We start from the raw sequence: 17,621 nt of genomic DNA on the forward strand, positions 1-17,621 counted from the left end.
GCTAAGCTACCACTCTTATTCCACTCTAATGACTGTATCTCTACGACCCCAATCCATCTTTACTGTCCCAGACTTCTCCACTCTTAACCTCTCGCCAGAGATCTCTCCTCACAGCACTTCACATTGTACCCTCTAGTGGACCCTATCAGGTCCGGTCTATGCTGTTTCCTAGTGGCTTTCTGTGCTTGGTCGGTTTGCTGCCAAGTCTCCTGAATTGAGGTCTCAGTCCAAGGCCTGACCTCCTCTTCTGACCAAGACTCCCTGCTTGGGGTCTCTTTGGCACTTAAACATTCCTGCTGGTCGTTCTCCCAGGGACTGACACAGGCTGCTTCAATTAGCCGCCTTTTATCTGGTGACTGATCCCACCATTGGTTGGGATTTAGGGGTATACGTTGCACCTGTGTGAAATGGTTGTGCTGTTCACAAATTGGGGTCATGTGCTCCTGGGTAGATGTTCTCTAGAGGGGCTGGCCTAAAACCATTTAAGTTGCCAGCCCTCATTTTGGATTTCATACTGGCCTCTGTTCAACCTCCTCCATAGAGGTTGCTGTTTCCCCTCGGTGTGCTCTGATAAGACCAGGGAGCCTTTTTTTCTATCTGTAAACCCTTCTGTAAGCCTAAGGAAGCGTTTGTTATATCTTTTTCATTTACCACGGGTTACAACAGGGACATTTAATCGGCTAAATTGCTTGCCGAATCAGGAGCACAATGCTGGATATATTTTTACTGTTTTTCTCTTCCTCATAAAACGAATGAATCGATACAATGCATTCTTGGGAGTGGTGCAATCTTTCATAATGATTTTCCTCAGCAGAGTAGTCAGGGGAAACAAAGTAGCAAAAACATTGGCCATGTCGCAAACATGTGTTATGCATGTCTGCTAAAAGTGACAGAGTCCCTTTTACATGTTAAAAGGCTGTCTGAATATAGGGGCCTTTTATCCCCCTTACATCAACGCGTCTCTGTTTAAAGGATATTTTCAGGCCGCTGTGGCCCTGCGGTTCCTCAGATGAAAATGGTAGTAGCACACTAACAGGCACCTACCCTCAGAAGAGCTCCTCGTCACAAGCGTAATAAATATAGTAAGTCTCTTTGGTTCAAGGTGGTCCAGGGGGCTTTGAGGGGTGGTCAAAATAAATGGACAAACTACATTTAACCAAGTGTTGCCGGGAGTCATTATTCAAACAAGGTATTAGTTGATCGCTTGGCTTAAAGCTTTGGGAAAGATGTGGTTGCACATCTTTTTTCAATCTTGCAAAGACTGAGGAGATCCAACGAATTCTGGGAGCTTGCTCCATAGGTTGCACATACCAAAGCTAGCACTTAACTTCCAGTTTTTTTTAGCCTGAGGATGCAGAGATATTAGGACACATTACGACATTGCCGGTGCAGAATTAACGGGCTACTATTACTGTATACCAAGCACGTTTCCGCACCAGCAAAGTACACATTTGTCGGTGGGGTGGTGAAATTACCTCCAGCTGGAGGTAATTCCACCACCGTACTGGCAAAAATATCCATAAGTACCAGCACCAGTATTACTGGTGCCAGTAATACCAGCAAATCCCCCCATGGACTCCAATGGGACTCCATGGAATGGGGATTTACCACCCTAGCCAGCCCATGAGAGAGGGAGGAGGTGGAAGGCCTCATGTAGAGCCATGGAGGTGTAAAGGAGCGGCAGGGGCTCTCTAGCAGTCACCCAGATTACCAGCAAAAAGGACACTCGGGCAACAGCAAAATCCCTGCCACAAGACTCAACCATAGGGCAAAACGTACTTTCTTTATTATCCAACAAAAGTGACAGGGATCACACTAGAATATCGTTTCCAGAGCTCTCGTCCTCCAAACGTGTGTCACCCTGTTTTAAACAGGGGTGACATAAAAAAAATCAAGTTACTTCCCCGAAATCTAACAGGGATGCGGATTGGTCAGTTTAGGCGAAATACGGAGGTGAAATATAGGGGTTAGTTTGATGATTGGATCGCCATATCTGGTGGCTCCTCCTGGGACCACCTCTGCATATAACAAATACAAAGTTGCAGGAAAGTGGAGTAATTATTGGGTGCTGCAACATAATATGCCTTAACGTGAAAGGTAACTCTGGATTGGACAGAATGTGTCTTCCCAGCCTTGGGACCTTGGGCAACTACCAGACTGGGTGTACCTTTTCAAGGCGATGGGAATGAGCACAGAAATGTTATATTGTAGGGGAAGGCAGCTTGAATGAGAGTTGTGTGTCGTCTGCATAACACTGGAAATGAGGGGAGAAAGTGGAGATCAGGTGAGCCAGAGGTTCGATTGGAACAGCTTCCCTCCATCTACATTGAGTGAGTAGGCATTGTCCCGTTCTTCCAGGTCGCGTGTGTCGAGACCACGAAATGGAGCTCTTGTAATTGTGAGGTTTTTTTTACTATATTTACAGCAGGTGTCTTATCGTCTTGGTAACTGGAAACCTGTCCCTGCTCGTCCTTGGCTGGGGTGTGCACTGTGTCTGTGCTGGAAGATCTGCCTGCCTTTAGCTGCATCACGCTGTCAGCCCCTCCATGTATTCAAAATTTATCTCCCATTCCAAATTTAATAAAGTGCATCTATAGTTTCCACCTTTGTTTTCATTTGGCTTTCCATGTTAGTTACAATTAAGCATTTGCAAGCTGAATGTATGTATTCTTGGCATCTTGAGATTTCTGCTTTGGTAAGAGTGAGTGTGTGAGTGTGAGTGTGAGTGTGAGTGTGAGTGTGTGTGTGTGTGTGTGTGTGTGTGTGTGGGTGGGGGAGAGAGAGATATCTATCTGCGTGAATCATAAGCATTTGTTTCGTGTCTGCCTAGAATAATCTAATGTATGTTCGTGGAGCTTCGTGCATGGATGCCTATCTGCTTCATGTCTATGTGAACCTATGCCGTGATGTCAGGGGTGACGTCATTAACTTCTCAAGTCATATTCTGTCTGAGTGAGTAATGTTTCTCACATCTGCGATACATCGATGATGCTAATGAAGGGCCTAAGAGTGATGTGCATCTGTCATTTCTCTGTCTTCGGACTGCGAATCGAGTGGGGGTCACAAGAGCCACACTTGGACCTCTGTCTTCAGAGGGGAGTTATTTACCGGACCTCTTACCTGGAAGATGTTCGTGACTTTCTGGGGAAAACAGGCTATACATCAACACCTTGCAACACCAGCTGTTGTTTGCTTCTCAGACCACAGACCATGTGAAGAGACCTACCCACAGTACATGAGCCCTTGAAAGACATTCCAATAATATCAGAAAGAACCACAGAACCCCACCTCTCACTCTAAGTGCTTTGGATAGATGCAGAGAGAGATATTCCTAAACTGGGGGATGGAGGATAAGAAGATAAGAGACTTCCTTGTTGGAGGGCTTTGAATTTGCTTTTAGACACCTCTTTGTTTCTCCAACTTGTCAAGTTACTGGGAAGGAGCCAGACGCAAGCTTCAAAAAGAACTAGAGTGCTTTCTGCTTTTACATTTAATTACCAGAGACAGTTCCATAACCCACAAACGTGAACTCATAAAACCAAAGATGGGGGAAGAAAATGGACGAAGATAGAGTTACATAAAAACGAACAGGTTATCCTTCAGTTTGAATTCAAGTTACACCCCGGAGTGTGAACACTAAGCAGTTAAAACTAGTGTGGTATCCAGCATCTTCTTAATCCCATGTCACTTTGTGACAGGCCCCTGTTTTTAGGATGCTACTCTACTCTACATGAGGGAGAATGAATGGTCTAACCAGGTCCGAATCCTGTTGCAGCTAAAGTAGGGAGTGACATTTCTCAGAAGCAAAACATGGAAATTTAAATTTTTGCAGATTGTGTTTATCTGGGTCCAAAGGATAAGCTCAAATAATAAATGATCCTGACGTTTTTGGCCTTGTTGTGCGGAGTTTCCAAGGCACCAGGACATGAAAATGGAAGGGGTTTCAGTTTTGTCTCCATCTAAGTGGAAGCTACTTTCTGTCATTCATTTCACTATCTGAGAAATGCACATATCTGAAAACTGCATGTTGAGATGGTAGTGGGGTGGGAGATGTGATCCAGGGAAAATAGGATTTGGAGGCCACTGGAATTGGAAGGGAACGGCAACTGGGAGGAAGTCAGGGGTTTCTTATAAAGGTTAAAGAGCCAAGTAGAGATGGCTGACATTTGGGGGCCCCTACATGGTCAGGAGGATGGGGTGGAAGGGAAGTGTTAAAGTTTGAACTGGTAGGATCTGTCTGAAAAACAGAGGTGAACCATTCCCGGGCCAATCCCCCAATAGAGATGTTTTCCTGCAGGCGACATATTCGAATGTTAATGTCAATCATGTTGTATTCCTCAGAGATAATAAAATGACAGTAGCTGGTTAGTTATCATGCAGGGTTTGGAGAAGAGGCCCTCAAATGTCAATTCATTTTCTTTCAGTTTCACTAGTTGGTCAGAATTCAAAATGATAGTCATGAAGGAGGTAATTTCTTTTGGTGTAATATTGAATTTGGGATATGGCTACCCCTTTCAAGGATCTTTGCTTTGAAGGATACATTTGTGATGGGCTTCTAGTTGGATGGTATAGGGGTCACCTTTTTTTTATCAGGATACGGTATTGCAAGCCTTCAACATTTTGCAAAATAGAATATGATTTTAGGGATATAGTGCAGATAAGGGTTGTTTTGGAGACCTGAGGCTTTTGTGGAGCTGATAATCTTGCAGGTGTCTTCTTCAGTTGCCAGTAGGAATGAGTTGAACAATGTGTATGATCAGAATTTAAAATAAGGGTTTCGCAGCCAGTGGGGGTGAAGGGATTTTTTTGGTTATGATTTTGAATTGGAATAAGGCTGGTAACACCTCTACAGATTCTTGTGCAGGCTTGGTGCTGGTTTTCAAACCCTTAGAGGTGGTGATTTCTTTGTAGATGCTGAATAAATCTGAGAATGTGTCGATAGCGGAGTCATAGAAAGTCACTGTATGCCTAGTTCTCAGTTGAAACAGATGTTAGGCAGGGCCTATGGGTTTGCCCCTTTGCTTTTCTTGCTATATATTAATGGCCTCACAGATTGCCTAAATAGCAGACTTTGCTTATTTTGGCACAAAACACATCCCCATACTTGCTTGCGCCGGTAACTCTTGTTGGCCAGGACACTGCATTCATTACAAAGCCTCATTGACGCATATTCAAAATGCATGAGAGGATTAGGCTTGTTGATGAATGTCTCCAAATCAGCAATCCTAATTTACAACCCAGGAGGCAAATCAAAAACGGCAAAGCTCCAATCTTTTTGGACAGACGGCAAACTGCTGCAAAGTGTAGATGCCTATGAATATAGGGGGGATTTGATTTTGCTCTGGTTTTAATGGTAAGTCCACATTGAAAAACAGGCACTTAGGATGTCATAGGCTATTTAGGATATAAAGAGGGTTGCAAAGCATTATAAAACACAAACTGTACCAATGATGCTTTATGAGTATAACGCCAAGCCACAGAGCCTGTATCTGGTGGGGCTTTGTTAATTTCTCACCCCTAAATATCCTTAAACTCTTTTATGAAATATGCCTTGGGCCTACCCCCATCAATGCCTAACTATGCAGTCCACAAAGAGTTGGACACCTCATTGTTACAAAATTATTTGAGGTTTGAACCAGTTCGGCTTTAGTTGTGGGCATGGAGAAATGACAAAGCAATTCTGACCAAAGCAATTAAGATCCACGTCATGGGAGCAGAGAAAATAAGTCCCATGGCTTGCTTTTGTAAACCAATCTTTACAGGTTGGTAGTTTTGCCCCTTATTTCCATAATACTGCGGGAATTTCCAGAACGGTGGCTTGTAGAATTATATCTGACTTGAATTCAGAAGCACCACGGAAAGAAAACAACTTGAAATCCTGAAACCTGCTCAGAGGATGCACATAACCTTGCTTGATGGTCAGTTACCTTGTTATTTGTCATGGCCTAGGATGATAAATGGGTTTTCCCATCACTGGAGTTCGTTTTAATGCTAAATGGTTGAACGGGCTTACTACTACATCTGCTCTTTTTCTGCCCGTCTCATACAAAACCTTGATGTCCGGGAGAATTTTCAGTTCAGTGCTAAATTCCTCCCACCTTAGAGACCCCTAGCCCTTTTGCTGAACTTTGGGACCTTGTACTTTTAATTCTGTGTTATCTGTGTTTCTTTTGACTTTGGAGTCCGACAAACTCCATAGGCATCACCTTTGCATTGTCACACACAGCACCTTCAGTGCTGTGGCATAGGGAAGTCTCTTAGATTAAACAAAGGTTTAAAAACCTTCTCTTGGTGAAACTACTGTTTCCAAGAGCAGGGAAGTGAAATTGACTTTACTTACATTTTGTAACTTTGTAGACCCAGCCCACACTATCTTATCATGTAACATGTTTATGTTACCCTTTCTACAATTAATAGCTGGTGGAAGTGGTTTACTTTTTACTACCATTGTGTGATTTTACCGCGGGCTGCGTTCACAGCTGCAGTAGGGTACCCATGGGTGCCCATTTTGTCAAAATGTGCACAGTCTTCTTTTTTCGCCATTTCTTGTTAGAAAATTCCTTCTTGAGATTTACTCTGCGCACCAAACCAGGTTTGGTCCCTTTGCTTGTTTTGCCTTTGGCGGGATTCACGAGTGAAGCCCGCCTCTGGCTCCAATATGTCTGGCAAGGGCAGGAAGTGAGGGAGGTGCCCGGAAATCCCTGTGCTTAATCCCCTTTGTTACAGGAGTGCACCCAAAGGTGATTGGCCGGCTGGCTGTCCTTGGAGGACAGCCACCCTGCTTTGTGATTGACAGCTAGGCTGGAATGAATGGGAGAAACCTGCATAAAAGGCAAGGCTTTTTGGCTTGGAAGGCAGAGTCGACCACTGGACGAAGGAATCCGAAGAACTTGGAAGAGACGCCTGCTGCAACTCCTGGACCGTTGGTTTGCCCGGTGAAGCCCTGCTGTTGTGCTGAAGCTCTGCATTCGTTTTGAATAGAGCCCTGCAATGACGACTTCTCCCCTTGGTCTGGTGGGACCAATCAACCCCAAAGTGAACTTGTTTGGACATCCTCTCAGAGCTGACTGTACTTCCACTGCTGCTGCTGGAACCGAAGTGCCAGAGAGAGGAACACCAAACCGAGTGGATCGCTTTTGCGTCTGACCCAAGCACCAGGAAGATCCTCCGGACCTCCCTGAAGCAGGACTGACCAAGCCTGAGCCACCTCAATAGAGTGCTGGACCCCAGATGCCAGGAAAGTCTGAAGTGGTATCCGAGAACTGCAGTGTTGCTATTTCAGTCAGACGCGAGGAGCTGAAACCGCGAAGTGCCGCTGAATTGAAGTTTGCCCATTGCTGCCGCCGACCTTCCCATTGCAGTGCAGGAGTCCCCAGACGTCCTCCCTCTTGTCCCCACGACTGAGGTCCAGGAAAAACATGATCTGCAGAGCTGTACAGGAACAGAAGCCAGCTGGAACCATTTCTTCTAAACAGAGATACTGTAAAGTTAAGAGGACTTGCCTCTTGTGGTGTAGCCTTATCTGTTCTCAGTTGAGACTTGTCTTGGTTGCCCTTGCAGAGTTGCTTACAGCTTTGCCCCTCGCAAGCCTCACAGCTAGTGGCCCTTCAAGTGAATCCTATTCCTACAAACATTTCTAAAAACATTGTGCAAGACTTACTTACCTGCAAAGAAGATCTTCAGCTCCCCTAGACTTTGCTCAACTAACATTGGCTGTCCTGGCCCCCTGAGAGACTCTTACCTTTGACTCTCTGTGTGCCTTTACCTTTCCCCCAGGAAAGGATTACATTTACTTGACATTGGAAGGTTTAAAAAAAAGTACTTACCAATTCATGAATTATTTGTTAACCTTTGTTTTATTCCCCAATCTAACCTTTACACAAAACTTATTGCTCTAAATGTACCAGTGATAAATCAATGTCCACAGTGTCCTAGCTATTTAAGTCACCTGAGGGTGTAGGAAGTGTCTGTGTGCCATCCCCAATGGGTATCATCTGATTTAAAGAAACAGAATGTGTGTTTTTGAAGTATATTGGAATTGTTAAATGTTTTGCTCCCTTCTGAAGACGGCTTATATAACTGACTGTTAAATACATAAATACTTGTTTAATCAAGAAACCTTGAGTGTAAGTGTATATTTGAATAACTGTCACTGTGAAACTCTGTCTTACAACCCTACTGCTCACATTGACCCCTCTTGAGATAAGCCTGGTTGCTCAGCCACACTACCAACCAGTGTAGTACAGACTTATACCAAAGGTTGGGTTCCTATTGCCAGGAGGTCAAGGTTGATGTAGTCTGCCAAAGGATACTGCACACAATCTTACCTAACGCCTGTCAACACTACTTGATTGACATTGACACTCAAAATTATGAAAAGTAGGAAGTGTAAACCAGCTCTATATATGTTTTGCTATGGGATGAGACACCCGGTTTGAGCTTGGATACTGATGAGATTTTTAAGATCTTCCACAAGAATGAAGATTTCCAAATCGCACCGCGCAGGAAGTCTTGATTCTATTAAAGACACGGAGGCAAGCGTTATGCTTATTGTCCTTTAATACTGCTAAATCACAGCTTTTCAAATATAACTAATTCCTGATTATTTTTTTTTAAACAGTAAACAACTGACATAAAATAAAATTTTGACAACGCATAGGTAACTGGAGGTAGTGTCCCCACTACAACTCCCATGAGGCCTCAGGTGGCCAGTAGTCTTAGCCTCAGTCCCGTCCTCCAATGAGGATTCCCCTGTTAGTATGAGTCTCGCTAGTCTCAAGTTGCCTTCCTCTTCTTTTTTGTTGAGCTGAAACTTCTCAATGTCCTAGTGTCGACCATAAACTGTAGCTGATCCCTCGCTGTTCTTGCCTTTATGTTAAGCTTTACCTCTTAATTATTCTCGTGAGTTTTTCTGCTCTTCCCCTTGAATAAAAAGAGAGCAAGATCATTAGGGCAGGGAATTCGCTGGTCCCATCCACATCTCTATACAAGAATAACACAGAGCAAGACAACGTCTCTATCGCAGCGACATTCCTCTTGGGAGGAATAATGCTCGCCTCTGTGTCTTTAATAGAATCAAGACTTCCTGCTTTGTGCGCTTCAGCAATCTTCATTCTATGACAAGACCGGAGGCGGGCATTATGCTTGTTCAAAGCTTTGTACTACTGCCATTGCAATGTTCGCCGTGGGCTTAAAATAGAAGTTTCTGAAACCTGAGTCACTGGATCAGTCTGCTGCCCTCAAGATCTGCTGCAGCGGAACGCTGGCTGCAAAAGCTACGGAAGCCATAGATCCTCTGGTTGAATGAGCTCCGAAAACAGAAATGTCTATGCCCGCCAGTCCCATAACTTCCTTCACCCATCGCGCTATAGTAGCTGGGGCCACTGCCTTGAAAGGTTTTCTGCGCGCTATGAGCAACTGAGTCAAATTCTGCGGCCTTACTGCTGCTGTCGCTGCTTCATAACATTTGATATATTGTGCTACGCAAAGCTTGCTGTTATCAGGGAATTAGGGATAAAATATCACTTTAGAATTAGTCTTAGTACGCTGTGCTAGGTTAAACGCTATTCCTTCCGGATAGAACATATTTCTGTCAATCTCTAGGGCTTTAACATCAGATACTCTTCTGCATGAAACTAAACATAGTAAGGTAGATAGCTTTCCGGATAACTGTCTCCCTGACAATAGGTCATTTCTTGGCCATTGCTCAAACAACTGTAAAACCTTGTTGACGTCCCAAAGGACTGAATATCTGAGTTATGGGGGTTTTGTCACCTTAACTCCCTTGAGCAGCCGAGAAACTGCTGGGTGTTCTCCTACTGCAGCTCCATCGACTAGATTGTGACCTGCTGAAATGGCTGACCTATACACTCCCACTGTCCTAAATGCCTTCCCGCTAGAAGTCAGGGATGTTAAGAAATTCAATATGTGCTCTATATGGGCTGAAACGGGAGAAACACCCCTCCCCCTGCACCATAACTCCCAGGGCTTGCCAAGCGGAATTGTAGCTCCGAACTGTAGACGGGGCCCATGATACCTTGATAAATTCTGTAGCTTCCTCTGAAAGGCCTGGCAAGCACCATCTGCGCCTGAAATTCTGCAGGCTATTAGGCTCAGAGTATTGTTCTGAATCAGAGGATGAGGTGCGCCTCTCGGATCGACAAGGAGATCTGTTCTGTGGGAAATCCTCTGCGGCAAATCCATAGAAAGTTCCATCAGAACTGGAAACCAGGCTTGCGATTTCCATTCTGGTGTCACTAGAACTATATCTGCTCCGTCTCTGCAGACCTTTGCTAGAACCCTCGCCAGCATCATGAAGGGCGGAAAGGCATAGTGAGTGTGATCTTTACAGCTGTGCAGGAACGCATCCGTCCCTGCCGCTCCTGGATCCATTCTCCAACTGAAGTACTTTGGCAGTTGGGCATTCAGTCTCGAAGCAAATAGATCTGTATCGAAAGGACCCCACTTTCGTCGTAACTTATATATTGATGCGTGCAGCTTCCAGTCGCTCGAGTCTGTTAAGTACCAGGAGTTCCAGTCTGCTACTGTGTTCTTCGCTCCCGGAAGATATTCTGCTTTGACTGCGATATCCCTCTCCAGGCAGGCATGCCAGAAATCCTTGGATAGCTCTGCCAATATCTTGGACCTTGTTCCTCCTAGTTTGTTGATATAACATACTGCCGATATGTTGTCCATCCTTAAAAGGGTACAACATTTCGCCCAATCTCTGGTAAATGCTTGGACTGAGAATGGTCCTGCTAGGAGCTCTAGGCAGTTGATGTGTAACTCTAGCTCTCCTTGAGACCATTTCCCCCTGTCTCTATGAGGCCGCATATTGCTCCCCAGCCTGATCTGCTGGCATCTGACTCTACAATGATTTCTGGTAGTTCTCCGAATATGGTTCGGCCATTCCAGGCCTCCATGTTGCTGAGCCACCACTGGATCTCTGACCTGTTTTCTTGGTCTAGGGGAACTAGGTGATGATCTCTCCACACTTTCTGTAAGTATCTTATTTTGAGCCTCTGAAGGGCTCGATAATGTAGTGGACCTGGGAATATCACCTGGATGGAAGCTGCTAGAAGCCCAACAATCCTGGCTAGATTCCGAAGCGATATAAGCGGTCTCTTCAGAGCTGATTTCAGATCTCTCTTTATCGCACTGATCTTGGACATCGGGAGCTCTAATTTGGCCTTCCTTGTGTCTATCATGAAACCTAGAAATTCTATTCTTTTGCACGATATTAGAGCTGACTTCTCTAAATTGATCAGAGATCCTAGCCCCAAGATCAATGACATTGCCCATTGAACTTGTTGCTGCAACCTTTCTTTGTCCTGGGCCATAAACGTAATGTCGTCTAGATAGATGATAATTCAAAACCCCTCGTCTCTTAAGACTCCTGCGAGGGGTCTCATTAGCTTGGTGAACACCCATGGGGCGGATGCGAGGCCGAACAGCAGAGTCTTGAATTGCCATCTCTGCCCCCTCCACATGAATTGTAGGAAGTGGTGATACTGAGCTGCAATGGGTATCATTAGATAAGCATCCTTTAAATCCAAGCGTGCTAACCAATCTTCCTTCCTGAGAAGATCTGCTAGTTGATGGATTCCCTGCATCTTGAAATGCCTATAGACTAGCCAGCTGTTTATTCTTTCAGATTGATAACAGGCCGCACTTTTCCTTTTCTGTGTACTAAAAACTTGTTTCTCAAGAAACCTATAGAGTGGGAATGAGCTCTTTCATTAGCTTGCTTCCTCACTAGCGACTGAATCTCTTTGTCTATTAACTACTATTCTGCTTCTGAGCAGTGAATGAGCAGTGTATGCATGGCGGGGGGTTTCATTGAGTGGGTGGGCAAAGGAAATCGAGCTGACAACCCTGGGCTGTCTGAAGTACCCAAGCGTCTGTTGAAAGCTTGCGCCAATTGTGTATAAATAGCAAAGTCCTGCCTCCTACAGGCAGATATGTCGCATTGCGCTCTCTCACCTGAGTTGGTGTTCTGATGTCTGAAGTATCCTCTGCCTCTTCTTCCTCTAAAGCCTCTGCTTCTGTTCGGGAAAAAAGGCGTCTTGCTGACGTGTCTCCCAGTATTGGGCTCTCGGTCTCTGGGGCCTTCTGTTCGAATTAACACGGCCGGTCGAGCGGCCTCAGTATCGACCAGACCCGGCAAAAACCCGGCCGGGGAACACTTTCTTGATTGAAGCCTGAGCTTTCTCCAGTGCCGTATAAGTTCCTACAAATCTGCTCATCTCCTTGACAAAAGTGTCTCCGAAAAGCAGACCCTGAGCGCCTTCTCCCGCCTCATGCAAGGCCAAATCACTTAACTTCGTGTCTATCTTGAGCAGGATGGACCTCCTCCGTTCTGCTGATATGGAGTTTGCGTTCCCAGGCAGGCATACTGTGCGTTGAGCCCAGCCTGCAAGGATGAATGGATCTACTGGTTCCCCTGTGTCTTTGGCTCTCTCCGCTAGGTCCAGGATCTTCGCTATGGGCCGTGTCAAGTCTAGAATCTTGTCTTGGCAAGATCTCCATGGCGGTCCATACCTTTTTAGAGATCCTTGCTTGCTTTGGTGACAAAAGTGAGCATCGTAGGGTCTAGCTCCGGGGTCTCGGATACTTTGCCGCTAAGCTCAGGTCTAGGACACTCTGCCTTAAGGTGAAATCTTATCTCCTTTTCTAAAGGCTTCCTAATCTTTTGTGCCATATAAACTGCCACTCTCAGCAAGGGGGTCCATTCTGTGGACCTTGGGTGCTAGATAGTTTCTGGCTCAAACATATCGGATATGTCATCCTCTGGGGTACTCGCCACTGTGCTGGCTTTATTGGTATCGGCTGTCTTGGGTTGTTCTGGTACCTTGTCAATGCTCAAAGTTTCATCATTCTCCTCCTCTTCCTGTCCGAACTCTTCGGATGATGAAATGGTATCCCCATGTTATCCACCCCTGGGGCAAGGACTGAGAGGCAGGGCACCGCTGATTTAGAAAGGAAAGCGTCTTTCAGTCTGTTGAAAGCATCAGCTGCCTCCTGGGGCTTCTCTCTTATCCCCTTAATAGAGCCCGGGGTGGTGGGGTAGAAGAGTGCTTTCTCTTCTGGGCCACTTTACACCCCCTATTTGATTTTCCAGAGGCTTAGAGGAGGTCCCCTCACCTGGATCGTCCTGCAAGCAAGCCAGCTTTAGTGCCCAATAAATTCTCAAGGACTAGTAGCCTCTCTTGAATGGGTTGCACTCCCTGTGCAACAGCTCTCACCAGGGAATCCCGTAGCACTTTCTTAAAACTGAGTGAGAGGTCCATTTCTTCTTCCTGCAGCTCTGTGTCCTGCTCCTCATATTCCTCCCAATACTCTTCACCCCTGTCTGATGCCATTGTACACTGAGGAGGAGCTGTGTCACTTTCACTGGAGGATTGCCTCTTCGACCTGTGCTGTAGTAGCAAGTTTGGTCAGGCTACTTACTTGAAGCGAGAGCTTACAATATGTGAAAATTAAAATATTTTTTTATTTTGCTCTTCTGAGCAGTGTAAGCCTCTGTCTGGGAGCTAAATCGCCCTAAAACTGAGTTTTCCGTGGGCTGATATCCTCTGGGACCGAGCTGCACTTCATACAATAACCTATGTGGCCGTTGGAGATGAAAACTACACCTTGCCCATGCGCGCGCATGCACAGAGCCGTACGAGGCCTTCGCCACAGCCTTCTTCAGGAGCTCGCGGCTCCGGTCAATTGAAATGCGCGTACAAACTGAATTCTGCACTAAAACGAGCCCTAATGCCAGCGATAACGCTCGCGGGGCCTTTCATCCTCTAAATAACATTAGTGTGGAACAAATCTTCACTATTAGCGCGCGCAACAAATCCTTCATACTCGCCTAATTACACGCTGCACTGCCGCCCCTTAAGCATAAATCTATCAGAGAAAATAATATCACTCGTCTGTCTGATTTCTATACTTATATTGGTCCCACATCAAACCAAACCATTGAGAGGTAGAAAGAGTACTTAGCTGTGTCAGCAGAAAAAAAGAAGAGGAAGGCACCTTGAGACTAGCAAGACTTCTAATAGGGGAATCCTCTTTGGAGGACGAGACTGAGGTTAAGACTACTGGCCACCTGAGGCCTCATGGGAGTTGTAGTGGGGACACTATCTCCAGTTACCTACAGTCTTATGTGTTGTCAAAAATTAATTTTATGTCAGTTTACTGTGTAAAAAAATAAATAAATAAGGAATTAAAGATATATTTGAAAAGCTGTGATTTAGCAGTATTAAAGGAGAATAGGCTTAATGCTCGCCTCCGGTCTTGTCATAGAATTAGAGAAAATGTGTTAAAATTAACTGTATGAAATATTTTCTAATTGTTGATTATTTTGAACAGTATTTTATTCCTTTTATATTGAATGCTGTCTGGGATTATCGCTTATAAAGATTTTATTTTGGAGATTACGGTTTATTACTGTGCAGGTTTGATGGAATTTCTTTCCGACAAAACCTTTGCCTGCCTACCATAATGAGATATCTATTTGGTGGAAAGTGGCATGATGTTTGCGATTCAAAGTGGGCACTACTAATGTTTCTTTTGTGTTTTAGGCAGGGCTCAAGTCAAGGGTACACGCAGGTGGACGGAGTCCCCCACTTTTTTCAGAGGGCACCTGGATATGCCTATTTCTGGTGATGCCAAATTCAATTGATATGAGTCCCCCCACTTTTTCTAGGACTTGACCCCTGGTTTGAGGGTAAGAGTAAAGGAAGCACAGTTCAAGATTATTTTGAAGGATTTGTAGAGCAGCAGGAGGGAAGGAGGTTCAGCCTTGCTCCATACAATGGAGTCTCAATGGAGCTCAATTACTCGTCCCTTAGCTGTGACAATGTGTTTTGACTAGGCTCTTTTTGGGACCTGGTGAAGGATCATAATGAGGGGAGGGTAGGGTACGTTCACCTGTAAGGTGGGTTCTTAGTGGAAATGTTATTGTGTTTGATGAATCAATGTAACCTTTTCACAGATGGGTCATCTTGTATGCTTGTGATGGGGCAATGTACCTAGGTTTTTCCCAAAAGCTGCTGGGATACACTAAACACACCAGTCCCCACACAAAATTAAGACCGATATAGATCTCAATAGGACAAAATAGTTCCACTAAATGACTATAGAAACACAGACTAGGTGCAGTGGAGAGGCATAAAAAATGCAGAGAAGAGAGGCATGCTGAGATTTAAACACCAGGGGAGCCAATCAGCCAAAGAGGCCCAAATGTGTCCGTCAGTATATAGTTTGTTAGTCTGAACCAATTTCTACCATGAAAAAGGATCTACATTCAATGGAAATGAGCGGACTGCAGTACTTGTGTGACTTATGTGCAGTGATTTTCATCTACTAACTGTGCACTGCAGAACAAAATGTGGTCTTATCGAATGAGAGGTCCTCAGCTCCGAATTATACATGAAGAGTTATGAATGTTGCATTTCCTGTTGTCTTTAATCAATATACTTGTATCAGTTCCCCTCACTACTTCCGAGGGAAAATACAGGAAAAGAAAGAAAAATGCATGACAGTTGATGGAAACTGTGCTGCAAGACGGCTGAATTACAACCACACCAAGAGTAACCCTCAAACTAAAATAGTTTGCTTAAGTATATCATCCCGAATAAGGCCCAAAGTTACTAAACATTGTTTTACTGTCAAAACATTAATAAACATTGTAAAGCGGTGCTCTTTGGCGTATTATGCAGTTAACAGAACTATGGGGGTAATTCATAGAATTCAGCGCACAAGTGGCGCACGCGGCTGGTGCACAGTGTGCGCGTGCGAATCCCTGCGCCAGCCGCGTGCGCTAAAATCAATTTCCGCGCACAGCGTATTCATGGATTCCAGCCACCAAAACCAGCCGTGGCGCACAGTGGCGCAGCGACCCTGCAGCAGCGCCAGTTACGCCCCCAAGAACGCCTCTCGCGCAGGGAAAAGCCATCAATATACCCAATCCAGCGCAAAGGGCTGCACTAACCCTGTACCAGCACGGCAAGCGGGCTACGTGTATCACTGGGGTGCGCGGGAAGTACCTCACGCGATTGGCCCAGTGCGAGCAGGGTACGCGTATTTCAGGGGTGCGCGGTAAGTTCCACACGCGATTTCCGCAGGGTACGTGTATTTCAGGGGTGTGCGTGAAGTCCCACACGCGATTTCAGCAGGGTACGTGTATTTCGGGGTGCGGGGGAAGTTTCACACGCGATTTCAGCAGGGTACGTGTATTTCAGGGGTGCGCGGGAAGTTCCACACGCGATTGGCCCCGTGCGAGCAGGGTACGCGTATTTCAGGGGTGCGCGGGAAGTTCCACACGCGATTGGGCCCGTGCGAGCAGGGTACGCGTATCTCAGGGGTGCGCAGGAAGTGCCACATGCGATTTCAGCAGGGTACGTGTATTTCAGAGGTGCGCGGGAAGTTCCACACACGATTTCATCAGGGTACGTGTATTTCGGGGGGGCGGGGGAAGTTTCACACGCAATTTCAGTAGGGTACGTGTATGTCAGGTGTGCGCGGGAAGTTCCACACGCGATTGGCCCCGTGCGAGCAGGGTACGCGTATTTCAGGGGTGCGCAGGAAGTGCCACATGCGATTTCAGCAGGGTACGTGTATTTCAGAGGTGCGCGGGAAGTTCCACACACGATTTCATCAGGGTACGTGTATTTCGGGGGGGCGGGGGAAGTTTCACGCGCGATTCCATCAGGGCACGTGTATTACAGGGGTGCGCGGGGAGCACCACACGTGAATTGCACGTGTGGGTCCTCCCAGGTGTTCCCTCTACACCCTCCACGGCCCCTGCAGGTGGCTCACACCACAGGGGCCTACCCTGCACATGTCCTGCAGGCACCCCATCCACCATGGCCATGCCCCCCAGCCAACCCACATGTCAACTTGCACTACTGCCCACCAACGCATGTCCCCCTGCACCCCCAGCCACCACGGGCACCCTCCACCAGGCCCCCACCCATGTCTCCCACCACCCCCACCCTCCAGCAGTGCAGGGGCACCCTCCACCAGGCCCCCACCCATGTCTCCCACCACCCCCACCCCCAAGCAGTGCGGGTCACCCTCCACCAGGCCCCCGCCCATGTCTCCCACCACCCCCACACCCCAGCAGTGCAGGGGCACCCTCCACCAGGCCCTCACCCATGTCTCCCACCACCCCCACCCCCCAGCAGTGCAGGGGCACCCTCCACCAGGCCCCCGCCCATGTCTCCCACCACCCCCACACCCCAGCAGTGCAGGGTCACCCTCCACCAGGCCCCCACCCATGTCTCCCACCACCCCCACCCCCCCAGCAGTGCACGGGCACCCTCCACCAGGCCCCCACCCATTTCCAACTCATGTCTCCCACCACCCCCACCCCCAAGCAGTGTGGGTCACCCTCCACCAGGCCCCCACCCATGTCTCCCACCACCCCCACCCCCCAGCAGTGCAGGGTCACCCTCCACCAGGCCCCCAGCCATGTCTCCCACCACCCCCACCCCCCCGCACTGTGGGGCATCTGCCAGCAGGCCCCCACCCATGTCCAACTCATGTTCCCCACCTCCCCACCCCCCAGCACTGTGGGGCACCTGCCAGCAGGCCCCCACCCATGTCCAAATCATGTCTCCCACCAC

The 17,621-nt window shown here is 46.9% G+C and overlaps 1 protein-coding gene across 5 annotated transcripts in view; it reads right to left on the bottom strand.

Annotated features, from left to right (window-relative positions):
* Positions 1-17,621, bottom strand: part of LOC138503949 (GTPase HRas) — a 609,987-nt gene that overhangs the window by 5,488 nt on the left and 586,878 nt on the right. The gene's annotated exons all lie outside the window — the stretch shown is intronic.

The sequence above is a fragment of the Ambystoma mexicanum genome, chromosome 11 (genome assembly GCF_040938575.1).
Source record: "Ambystoma mexicanum isolate Mex_15411 chromosome 11, UKY_AmexF1_1, whole genome shotgun sequence".
In the NCBI taxonomy this organism is placed as follows: Eukaryota; Metazoa; Chordata; class Amphibia; order Caudata; family Ambystomatidae; genus Ambystoma; species Ambystoma mexicanum.